The 11,989-nt window shown below is 43.9% G+C and overlaps 1 long non-coding RNA gene across 1 annotated transcript; it reads right to left on the reverse strand.

The window, feature by feature from the left end:
• Positions 1-2,323: 2,323 nt before the first annotated feature.
• On the reverse strand, positions 2,324-6,000 carry LOC308580264. Its single transcript, XR_014004763.1, has 3 exons — positions 5,910-6,000; positions 4,065-4,215; positions 2,324-2,368 (listed from the first exon to the last, which is right to left on the reverse strand). It is a non-coding gene; the product is annotated as an uncharacterized lncRNA (long non-coding RNA).
• Between the last annotated feature and the right edge of the window lie 5,989 nt (positions 6,001-11,989).

An 11,989-nucleotide genomic window follows, 5' to 3' on the forward strand; every position in this document is an offset into this window, starting at 1 on the left:
AAGAAGATCAAACCTCTCCATTCTTAAGGAAATCAGCCTTGAGTGCTCACTGGAAGGACAGATCCTGAAGCTGAGGCTCCAATACTTTGGCCACTTCATGAGAAGAGAAGACTCCCTGGAAAAGATGCTGATGTTGGGAAAGATGGAGGGCACAAGGAGAAGGGGACGACAGAGGACGAGATGGTTGGATAGTGTTCTTGAAGCTACCAGCATGAGTTTGACGAAACTGCGGGAGGCAGTGGAAGACAGGAGTGCCTGGCGTGCTCTGGTCCATGGAGTCACAAAGAGTCTGACACGACTAAACGACTCAACAACAACAACAACAACAACGAGAGGCTGGTTGCCTTCAGCTTCAGGTCTCAGTGCTGTTCTCTTGGTTCAAGCCCCATCTACTTCCATGACCTCTTCTGGTCAGTAGAGTGCTTTAAAGATCACTGTGCAATGGAAATGGCATTGATGTTAGCCTTTTGAGATACACGGAAGCAGCTGTGTGTTAGCAATGATTACCCTTGTTTGTGTTCTAAGCAGGTGTTAGAGGCCTGATCCTGACCGATGCTGATCATGCCAGCGAATCAGTGATGACAGCGAATCAGTGATATCTTTTTAGGGCACTTAGCACCAGCCATTGCAGAGTTACAACTCTTGATGCTCCTGCAAGTCCGAGAACCATCACATGAAAAGATACTTGATTTTTCCCGGGTCATAACTGAATGTGGCCACTTCATTCCTTGGTTTCGCTGAAGTCTTATGACATTTTGGAAGCTCTCCAAAGACTGCATTACGCTGCCCAGAATAGTTCAAGAGCCCTTTGGGTGTATTCTAGACGAGGCAATCTAATGGATTTCTTCTAACTTTCTTTAAGGGGAAAAAGTCACTTTCACAGGGTTGAATGATAACCTTGCGGGAGCAAATGAAGGAAAGAAGACTGAAGCTATTGATGGGATGAAATGGCAGGGGAGCTGGCATAAGAGATCATGAGATATGGAAATGCGAGAGGCAGTGTTGGGCGTGTAACAGGGGAGGAGAACTGCGGGCAGAACTGAACAGGTGGCAGAACTGAGGCTAGACGAAAGAGACCTGAATCAGCGAGAAAGGAAGATCAGAAAGGAAAGAATTCTATATACATCAAACCGGGAGAGAACAAGGCTACAAGCATGTTTATACACAGTGGTTACAGGTAGGTAGCCGTGTTGGTCTGCTGTAGTCGAAACAAAATAAAAAACCCCCTTCCAGTAGCACCTTAAAGGTAAAGGGACCCCTGACCATTAGGTCCGGTCGTGGCTGACTCTGGGGTTGCGGGGCTCATCTCGCTTTATTGGCCAAGGGAGCCGGCGTACAGCTTCTGGGTCATGTGGCCAGAATGACTAAGCCGCTTCTGGCGAACCAGAGCAGCATACGGAAACGCCGTTTACCTTCCCGCTGGAGTGGTACCTATTTATCTACTTGCACTTTGACGTGTTTTTGAACTGCTAGGTTGACAGGAGCTGGGACCGAGCACCTTAGAGACCAACTAAGTTTGTTATTGGTATGAGCTTTCGTGTGCATGCACACTTCTTCAGATCACTGAAACAGAAGTCACCAGACCCTAATATATAGTGAGAGGGAAGGGGTAATAAGACAGGTACTTTGAGATCTTGTACAGAATGTCCTGGGAGATTGAAGTGTTCTCCTACTGGTTTCTGTTTCTTGTGATTCCTGATATCAGATTTATGCCCATTTATCTATATTGGACAAACAGGCCAAACCCTACGCCAAAGGATAAATGGACCTAAATCTGATATCATGAATCACAAGACACAGAAACCAGTAGGAGAACACTTCAATCTCCCAGGACATTCTGTACAAGATCTCAAAGTACCTGCCTTATTACAAAAGATTTTCAGAAATAGATTGGAAAGAGAAGATGCTGAATTGCAACTTATTACCAAACTTAAAACCATGGAAAGACCTAGTCTGAATAGAGACATTGGATTCTTATCTCATTATACATGTTATTGCTATTTTTAGCCATCTCACCCCTTGCTTTTTCCTGTAAGACCAATGGCAGTCTTTAACAGTCGTCAACAGGTTTACCACACCTATCAGCCAATCACCCATTCCCACCACCCTTCTGAGTAATACCCCACTCCACCCTCTCACTATATATAAGGGCCTGGCGACTTCTGTTTCAGTGTATCTGAAAAAGTGTGCATGCACACAAAAGCTCATACCAAGAACAAACTTAGCTGGTCTCTAAGTTGCTACTGGAAGGAATTTTTTTATTTTGTTACACACAGTGGGATCAGCTTCTGAGTCATGTATAAGATTATGTTGTAGGAGAACAAAGCAATACCTTTGCAGCAGGAGTTTAATGAACCTTTTTTCGTGTCTGCAATATATTGAAAAAGAAAGAGAAGAACCTAAGATATATTCTTAAGATTTTTATCCCAGCCTAGAGGCTCTCAAGGGGCAGTGAACACAACTGTATTGAAATGTGTGCATCACATAACAAATGTAATGTCAAAATCACAAACAGGAACGGCAAAAGCATGCCACAGCGGACACAACTGCACTGTAGAGCATACAAAAATGAGACTTTGGAGCAGAGGCGGAGGCTCTGTGGTGCCCCAGATGTTGCTATGCTACAGTGCCCTCCAGATGTTGGGCTATAACTCCCATCAGTCCCAGCCAGTAGAGCTTGTGGCTAAGGATGATATACAGGGTTAGGCCCTTTATACCTAAAATAGTGTCTCCATCCTCATCATCCAGCTTGGACAATGAGATCCAGCTCCAAGGGCCTTCTGGTGGTTCCCTCACTGTGAGAAGTGAAGCTACAGGGAACCAAGCAGAGGGCCTTCTCGGTAGTGGCACCCACCCTGTGGAATGTCCTTCCGTCAAGGAGATGAGTAACTATATCACCTTTAGAAGACATCTGAAGGCAGCCCTATATCAGGAAGTTTTTAATGTTTGATTTTTGGTTGTGTTTTTATGATGTCGAAAGCTGTTCAGAGTGGCTGGGGCAACCCAGTCAGATGGGTGGTGTATATTATGATTATAATTATTATGGTTGTATTCCAGCAACATCTGGAGGGAACTGTGTTGGGTATCCCCATGGTACCATAATTCCCATCATCCTTTATCATGGTACTAATTCTTGTGTGTACAATTTAAAACCAATCCTGAACCCCCCCCTACATTTAACCATCACCATTTATTTGCATAATGCCTTTCCATCGTTAAACCATGTTTGTGTGTGTACACACACACACACCAAAATCCAGTCACAATATATAACATAGTTTTTGTGATTATAAACAATAAACCAGGGTTTCCCAAACTTGGGTCTCCAGCTGTTTTTGGAGAGGAGGAGGAGGAGGAGGAAGCACTAGGCGGGTGACGGCTGATGGACACAGTGTCTTTAGAAAGCATTCCAGACTCCCTCTCACCCAGAACCTGGCGAGCCTTGAAAGTAGGAGAGCAAAGAGCTCAAAGGCAGAAGGCACCTAGCAGCACCCATAGGAGAGACAATGAGAATGATGAATGAGGAAGTGGGAGAGATGGGGGTAGGGTGGATAGGACAACACCATTATCCAAGAGGCTGGGTTCTATAGCCTCTCTCTGTAAATACTGAATAGAAAACGGAAGGCAAGAAACATTTCCTTGTCTTTGTACGTTCCTGGGCAACCAGCCGTGAGTCGCTGGCAGCAGCATGACCCAAGGTGATGAGAGTCTAGTGCGGCTCTTTTCTTCTACATCATGACATTGTTTGTTGTGCACTGGATCCTTAGAATCTGATGGAGATTCAATAGGCACACATGGCGCCCCCCTTTTTTGCCTGTCCCATGCCAGGAAGTCTGCTGAATGTGCCTTACCTTCCACATTGACATTAAAACTGTGTTGCATGGTTGGTGGCCGGATGTAGAAGTTGAACAAGGAAAACCAACATCAACTCAAGCTTAGCTGGACTCATGGGAAGTGATGCATGAGTTTGAATGGCTCACCTGACTCACGTCCTCATATGTGACTATTCCCAACAATCCCAGTAATTATGGTCTTGGGACATAGTTGTGCTGTTGACCTCTCACCTGCTGGTTTCCCTGTTGAACTCATCCAACAAGTTCTGTAAGTCCTCTTCCTCTTGCCCTTGGGTGCCATTCAATCCTGGCGCTGGGTGCAAGGGAAGAAAGCTCAGTTACTGGAAAAGGAAATGCTCAGATTTTAAATATTGGCATTGAGCTGGAAAAGGAAACAACACCCAATGAAAAGAAGGGAGCATCTTATATAACAGTATTGCACATCTCTGGAAGTGCCCATATTTTATCCTTCTGTTGTAGAGCTACCGATGGCTCGGGCAAGAAAATAACTGACTGAAAACTGAGAAGCAAGGGAAGATAATACACTGTGTTTTGGAGGGGAAATGGTTTGAATAGGAAAGATTATATACACATCCACAACCCTCTTCCATATGAGAACCTCACAGGGAAAGAGTTTTCTCTTTGCTGAAAGGATATGTTAGTAAGGTCAACTGGTTAAGTCCAGTTTAATTTGACTATGGCTTTCAGGCCAAGGGAGCTGGCGACTGTCCACAGACAATTCCAGGTCATGTGGCCAGCAGGACTAAATTGCTTCTGGCATACGGAACACCGTGACGAGTACCAGAGTTCACGAAAATGGTTTACCTTCCCGCCACAGTAGTACCTATTTATCTACTCGTGCTGGTATGTTTTTGAACTGCTAGGTTGGGAGGAGCTGGGACAAAGCAGCAATCAATTGTATATAGCCAGGCCTTACATTACAGCTGCATCTGTTCCAACTCTACAGACAGGGATTCTCACTTAAGAGATCTACGGCAAACATTTTTGGAACTAAAATATCCGCCTGATGAAGTTAAACAACAGATCAACAAAGCCAGACTGATACCCAGAGAGAACTTGCTGCAAGACAAACCCCAAAGAGAAAATAACAGAACATCACTAGTAATCACATACAGCTCCCAAGTTAAAACAGTTCAATGCATCATCAGAGATTTACAACCTCTCCTAGACAATGACAGTTCTCTTTCTCAAGCTCTGGGAGGAAGACCTTTCATTGCCTACAGACAGCCACCCAATCTTAAACAACTCCTCACCCACAATAATACAGCAACCAGACTTAACATGGACACTGGTACCAGAGCCTGCAATAAACCCAGATGCCAACTTTGCTGCCACATACACCCAGACAACACCATCACTGAACCAAACAACATCAAACATACCATCTCAGGCCTATTTAATTGCTCATCTTATCACATTGTGTATGCCATCAAATGCCAACAGTGCCCTTCAGCTCTCTATATTGGACAAACAGGCCAAACCCTACGCCAAAGGATAAATGGACATAAATCTGACATCAGGAATCACAAGACAGAGAAACCAGTAGAACACTAGGAGAATCTCCCAGGACATTCAATACAGTATCTCAAAGCCGCTGTCTTATTACAAAAGAATTTCAGAAATAGACTTGAAAGAGAAGTTGCTGAATTACAACTTATTACTAAACTGAAAACTATGGAGAGACCTGGTCTGAATAGAGATATTAGATTCTTGTCTCATTACACATGCTAAAGCTATTTTTGGTCATCTGCATAATATCCCATGCTTTTTCCTGTAGAACTAATTGCAGTCATTAACAGTCGTCAACAGGTTTACCATACCCATTGAGTCAATCACCCACCTCCCACTACCCTTCTGAGAACCTCACCCCACCCTCTCACTACATATAAGGGTCTGGTGACTTCCATTTCAGTGTATCTGAAGGAGTGTGCATGCACACAAAAGCTTACACCCAGAACAAACTCAGTTGGTCTCTAAGGTGCTACTGGACAATTTTTTAATTTTTTAAAATTTTTAAATTTATTTCGACTTCGTCAGACCAACATGGCTACCTACCTGAATGTAAAAGCAGCAGGAGTTCACCCCATTGCATGGGTTCGAACTGCCGACCTTACAATCAGCAGGCCCAAGAGACTCAGTGGTTTAGACCACAGCGCCACTCACGTCCCTAGTATGTCCCTACTAACAGCGTGGGTGGCTTCTGATGCAACAGCGTTACTAACAGTGTTAGTAACTCTGTTGCATCAGAAGCCACCAATCACTAGCTTAATCTCACGTCTATTTCCATGTCTAGCAACCCACACAACTTGCTTTAAGGAAATAGGTGAAGCTTACTTTCCTCTTCCAGGCCCTGAAGCAAAGACTCCAGAACAGATGGGGACACAGTGCTAAGCAATAGCCAGTGCAGCAACTGTTTGGAACTATAAATAAATGCAAGCAGAAAAAAACAAAACAGGAAGGGAGGCGGGAGGGAGGGAAAGAAGAGCAGGTCAACGTCAACCAAGGGCGAATCCAGACGACCGACATTATTTTCAATCACATACTGAAAATTCAGGATGGGAAGTGACCGTTTATTGGAAAGTCTTGTACAGCATCAAGGCCACTTCCCCGAAATACCACTTTTTATTTGGGCAGTAAGGAAAGTGATGGGGAAATGTGCCATGAAGTGTGTGACAACACTGGCTTTTACCCATCATCTAACCTTCCAGCAAACAAATCGGAATGGCTGCTCAAGGAACGGGTTGTTCAGAAATGCCACAAGAAGGGAAGTTTAGGCCGGCACTCGCTCAGTTATAGTCTGTTCTTATGGCCACATTTTCATATGCATTCCCATCATCTGATGGTTGTCTCACGGGTTTACATAGTCTTTAATCAAACTAGCCACAGCATAGCAGTGAAATACAGAGGACTGTTGCTAGAAGGACTTAAAAGTGGACAATCATCCTTTCCATGCTAGGCACACATTCATTTTCCTTTTGTCCCAATCTGCTGAAGTTGATTTTGCAAGATCTGGGGAATGTGACCAAATGGTAGTACACTTAGTATGCACACCATGTAGTAGTAGTAGTAGTAGTAGTAGTAATAAAAAAAAAATAAAAATTGTAGCCCACCCATCTGGCTGGGTTCCCTCAGCCAGTCAATTTATGTACAGAAACATAATAAAACATTTTTTTATAAAATCTCTATACAGGGCTGCCTTCAGATGCCTTCCAAAGGTTGTATAGTTACTTATCTTCTTGATATCTGCTGGGAGGTCATTTCACAGGGAGGGTGCCACTACCAAGAAGGCCCTCTGCCTGATTCCCTGTAACTTCACTTCTCACAGTGAGAGAACTGCCAGAAGGCCCTTGGAGATGGATCTCTGTGTCTAGGCTGAATGATGGAAGTGGAGATGCTCCTTCAGGTATGCTACAATGCACCAGACACTCTCTTACGACTGCTGTGGAAATGCTCCTTCATTCATTCTGCTGATACCCATCAACATACCCCCTAATCCTACTTTACAGTTTCTGGGAGTGAGCCCCAGCAGTGAAACAGATTTTGGAGCTATGCAATGCTTCTAATTCACCTCCAGGGACCCAAACCATCTTGTTGATGAGCAAGTAATCCTTGCCATCTCCTCTCCTTAGCCTTCTTCTCAGTCTGCCCAGAAGTGATTAATGGATTTAAAATCTGCCACTGGTCTCCTGAAAACAGCCCCCAAACCACTGTGAATACTAAGCAGGGAAAAAATGAGCAAAGGATTTAATATGAAAGACTTCAAAGGGTTTAAATTCAACGCTGGATCGTTTCCTCTTTAAAACTCTTCAGAAAAATTATGGAGGGTAGAACGGCTGCACATTACTAGGCAAAAACATGCTGGGTTTTAGAAGCATCCCAGAATTCCATATTAATCATTTACATATCAGATATTTCATCTTCCTCCTCATTAGAAAATCTGCAGCGCTATGATTACTAGAGTGTCATGTAAAAGCTCACAGGGCAACAACTTCCAAGAACTGTCAATAGAACAGAGTTCTGCTTCCTGGGCCCTTGAGATGTGATGCATTTCATATAAGTAACATTCCATCCCATTCTTAGCACTGCACTCATAGCAAAAGAACAGAGCTAAGGGCAGAAACAGAGGAAGACAGCTTAGATGCTCCAGAGGGCAGAAGCAGAACCAGTTTCTTTCTTTCTTTGTTTAAATTTATTATTGGGAAATGATATATAATGAAATGAAAAGGATGTTTAAAATAACGTTTGTAAAAACCCCAGAAGCCTTTCTTCTGGGGATTATAGGGATAAAACTACCTAAATTGTATAGAAATGACGGCAAGAATGTTACTTGTCCAAAAATGGAAAGAAGAAGTAGTCCCAGCAAAGGAAGAATGGATACAAAAACTTATGGAATATGCAGAAATATCAAAACTCACTGGAAGAATAAGGAATCAAAATAACAAACTTTTTTTAAAAAAAGAATGGAAATGGTTTATTGAATATCTACAGATAAATTGTAAACAGATAAAAACACTGGCAGGATTATTGTAATAACCTGCAGCTATATAAGTGTGTGTGTGTGTGTGTGTGTGTGTGTGTGTGTGTGTGTGTGATAAATGAGGAAGTTAATTTGGATATGCAGAAGATAGTAAAAATAAATTCATGGAACCGCAGAAAGAGGGGGAAGGAAGTCATAGAATCATAGAATCATAGAGTTGGAAGAGATCACAAGGGCCATCGAGTCCAACCCCCTGCCAAGCAGGAAACACCATCAGAGCACTCCTGACATATGGTTGTCAAGCCTCTGCTTAAAGACCTCCAAAGAAGGAGACTCCACCACACTCCTTGGCAGCAAATTCCACTGTCAAACAGCTCTTACTGTCAGGAAGTTCTTCCTAATGTTTAGGTGGAATCTTCTTTCTTGTAGTTTGGATCCATTGCTCCGTGTCCACTTCTCTGGAGCAGCAGAAAACAACCTTTCTCCCTCCTCTATGTGACATCCTTTCATATCACCCCTTAACCTCCTCTTCTCCAGGCTAAACATGCCCAGCTCCCTTAGCCGTTCCTCATAAGGCATTGTTTCCAGGCCTTTCACCATTTTGGTTGCCCTCCTCTGGACACGTTCCAGTTTGTCAGTGTCAAGTTTTCAAATGTCAACATGAATGTAAAATTAGTGAAATGTATATATATCTGAAAAGTATAAATCATATATATAATTTTAGAATTTACATTTATACTCTACCCTACCCAAAGAGGCCCAGGACAGCAAACAACAAGCAGTGAAACAAAAGCAGCAACAAAAGTCTTAAAAGCAATTCCAGTACAGGTGCAGAATGGGACTAGGTGAATCAATGGATCTCAATGGCAAGGTAGCAGATACTGGTTAAACATTAGGAGAAGTTAAGAGATGCTTTACAACAGAACAAATGCCCTTGGGTGTGTTGGGGGTCTCCTTTCAAGCAGAGGCTGGCTCTGCAATTGCATCCTGCATTGAGCTGGGGGTGGGGGCTCTCCTGGGTGATCTTCAACTTGCCATTCAACTGTACGATTCTATGGAAGATCTGAGACACTGGGCTGGTTTCACAGAACGCGGGAAGCCAAACTACGATTTCTCCAGAGGGGAGATTGCAGCCACACTCCTCCACTTCTTAGTTAGCCAGGTGGGACTGTTCACCTTGGGAAAGGTTTCCCCCCTTCTTCTCCCTTTTAAAAATAATGTTCATTTCACTTGATTCACTCTCCCCCCTCCAAAAACACCTCTTTCCCCACTGTGACACACTCCCTGTCTGCATGCCTGAAGCTGATGTAAAATAACAAACCACAAATTTGTGAACCATGGAGTGGATTGCATGGAAAAAATGACGATTCTGGTTGACTTCATGTGGAGCAGTGGTGAGAGTCGGCTGAACAAGCCTTCTGGAAATTGCTGGCCACTTCCCTCACTATTAAGTGGAAAAAGCAGAGAGAGTGAACGAGAGGAGGGGAGAGAGAGACAGACGGACGGACAGACAGAGGACCACACTGCAAAGATCCATCCTGTATTATCAGCTAAAAGATCTACTTCGAAGTAAGTCCTGATGGGTCCAATGGAACCTACTCCCATGTCAGCGTACAGGATTGCAGCTGAAATGCATTCTAGTGGGTTATCGTTATTCCAAATGTTGCTGCCTCTTGGTAATCCACTGTTCCCGTGATCTAATAATATTCTGAAGCAAAGATCTGATTAATATGAAGATCTGATTAATATTAATATGAAGAAGATATGGCAAGTGCGGGATGCGGGTGGCGCTGTGGGTTAAACCATAATAATCAGCCTAGGACTTGCCGATCAGGAGGTCGGCGGTTTGAATCCCCGCAACGGGGTGAGCTCCCATTGCTCGGTCCTTGCTCCTGCCAACCTAGCAGTTCGAAAGCACATCAAAGTGCAAGTAGATAAATAGGTACCGCTCTGGCGGGAAGGTAAATGGGGTTTCCGTGCGCTGCTCTGGTTCGCCAGAAGCGGCTTAGCCATGCTGGCCACATGACCCAGAAGCTGTACATTGGCTCCCTCAGCCAGTAAAGCGAGATGAGCGCCGCAACCCCAGAGTCGGTCGCGACTGGACCTAATGGTCAGGGGTCCCTTTACCATTGGCAAGTGCATTTTGGGGACAGATAACTTCCTTTCCTTTTACAGCTTTCTGTTGGCTCAAACTTGTTCGTTCGGCAGCACAGATATATGTAGAACTGAGGATACGGTGATTTGCAGATTCATGAGCTTTGATGTGGACACAGAAGTCCCCTTGCTCAAGTGGATTCGCTGCTAACTTCAATGGTGCTAATGTCTGTGCAAGTGCAAAGGAATGTGTTGAGCTAACAACCTCTACTCCCCCTGAAGTGCACAAAAAAAGGCACAGAGGATCTTTAGGGGATTGTCTGAAGCTGTTTTTCAGACACAACTGAATGAGGCTAGTCCTCATGATTGCTAATGACAGCTTTCCCCCAAATTTTGAAAACTTCATTTATCCAATCCAATCCAAATAATTTTATTGTGCTAGCCACCGGCCATGACAAATCTGAACCAAAAATTAACACAAGCAATAGGGGTGTCGTGCCACAAATAATAGTCTCTATTTAGATCTCTGCGTCTCCCTTACAGTTCACTGCTATATTGCCCAGGGTCTTCTTTCTGGCCGCCAAAGCAAAAAGGGTGACTTTATGAGTCACTGAAGTGTTTACATTGCTAAGAAACCATTGGACATTCTCTGCTGGGGAGACACACCTTTCCTTTACAGACGGTAAGGTGAGAAATCGCCTTCTGGGTCCAATGTATAGTGGGCAATATAGCAAATAGTGCTATATGTATTCTGGCTCTGATTACCCACATATACAGAGCCTGTCCTCGCAAGATTCAATCAATGGTGTCTCTGAATTTTTTTTACACATCACTTGAGAAGACTGGCAAACTAATGCCAGTGTACTGGAAGAAGCAAAGATCACCAGTGTCGAAGCAGAGATTCTTCAACATCAACTTTGTTGGACTAGTCACGTTGTGCGCGTGTTTGATTATCATCTTCCAAAGCAAGTACTCTATACTGAACTTAAAATTATGAAGCATAATGCTGGTGGTCAACAAAAGAGGTTCAAAGACTCTGTCAAGGCAAATCTTAAAAAAAATGTAGTATAAACACCAACAACTGGGAAACACTGGCCTGCAAGCACTCCAATTGGAGAACAGCCTTGACCAAAGGTGTGATGGGCTTTGAAGATGCTTGAACTCAGGATGAAAGGGAGAAATGTGCTAAGAGGAAGACACACTTGGCAAACCCTCACCAACTCCCGCCTGGAAACCTATGTCCCCACTGTGGAAGGACGTGTGAATCCAGAATTGGCCTCCACAGTCACTTACAGACTCACTGTTAAAACCATGTTCATGGAAGACAATCTTACTCAGCTACGAGTGATCGACAAAGACGAAGATACAGAGCCTGTCTTTGTGTGGTACCCTGTTATATTGTCCATGTAGGACAGTGGAGGGCATAACATGAAAACGCAGCTCAGTAAGAGCAAATCTTAGTGAGGCTGTTCAGAGATTCAACAGGTAAAGGTAAAGGAACCCCTGACCATTAGGTCCAGTCGTGACCGACTCTGGGGTTGTGGGGCTCATCTCGCTCTATAGG

Source organism: Podarcis bocagei, assembly GCF_964188305.1.
Source record: "Podarcis bocagei genome assembly, chromosome: 2".
NCBI lineage: Eukaryota > Metazoa > Chordata > Lepidosauria > Squamata > Lacertidae > Podarcis > Podarcis bocagei.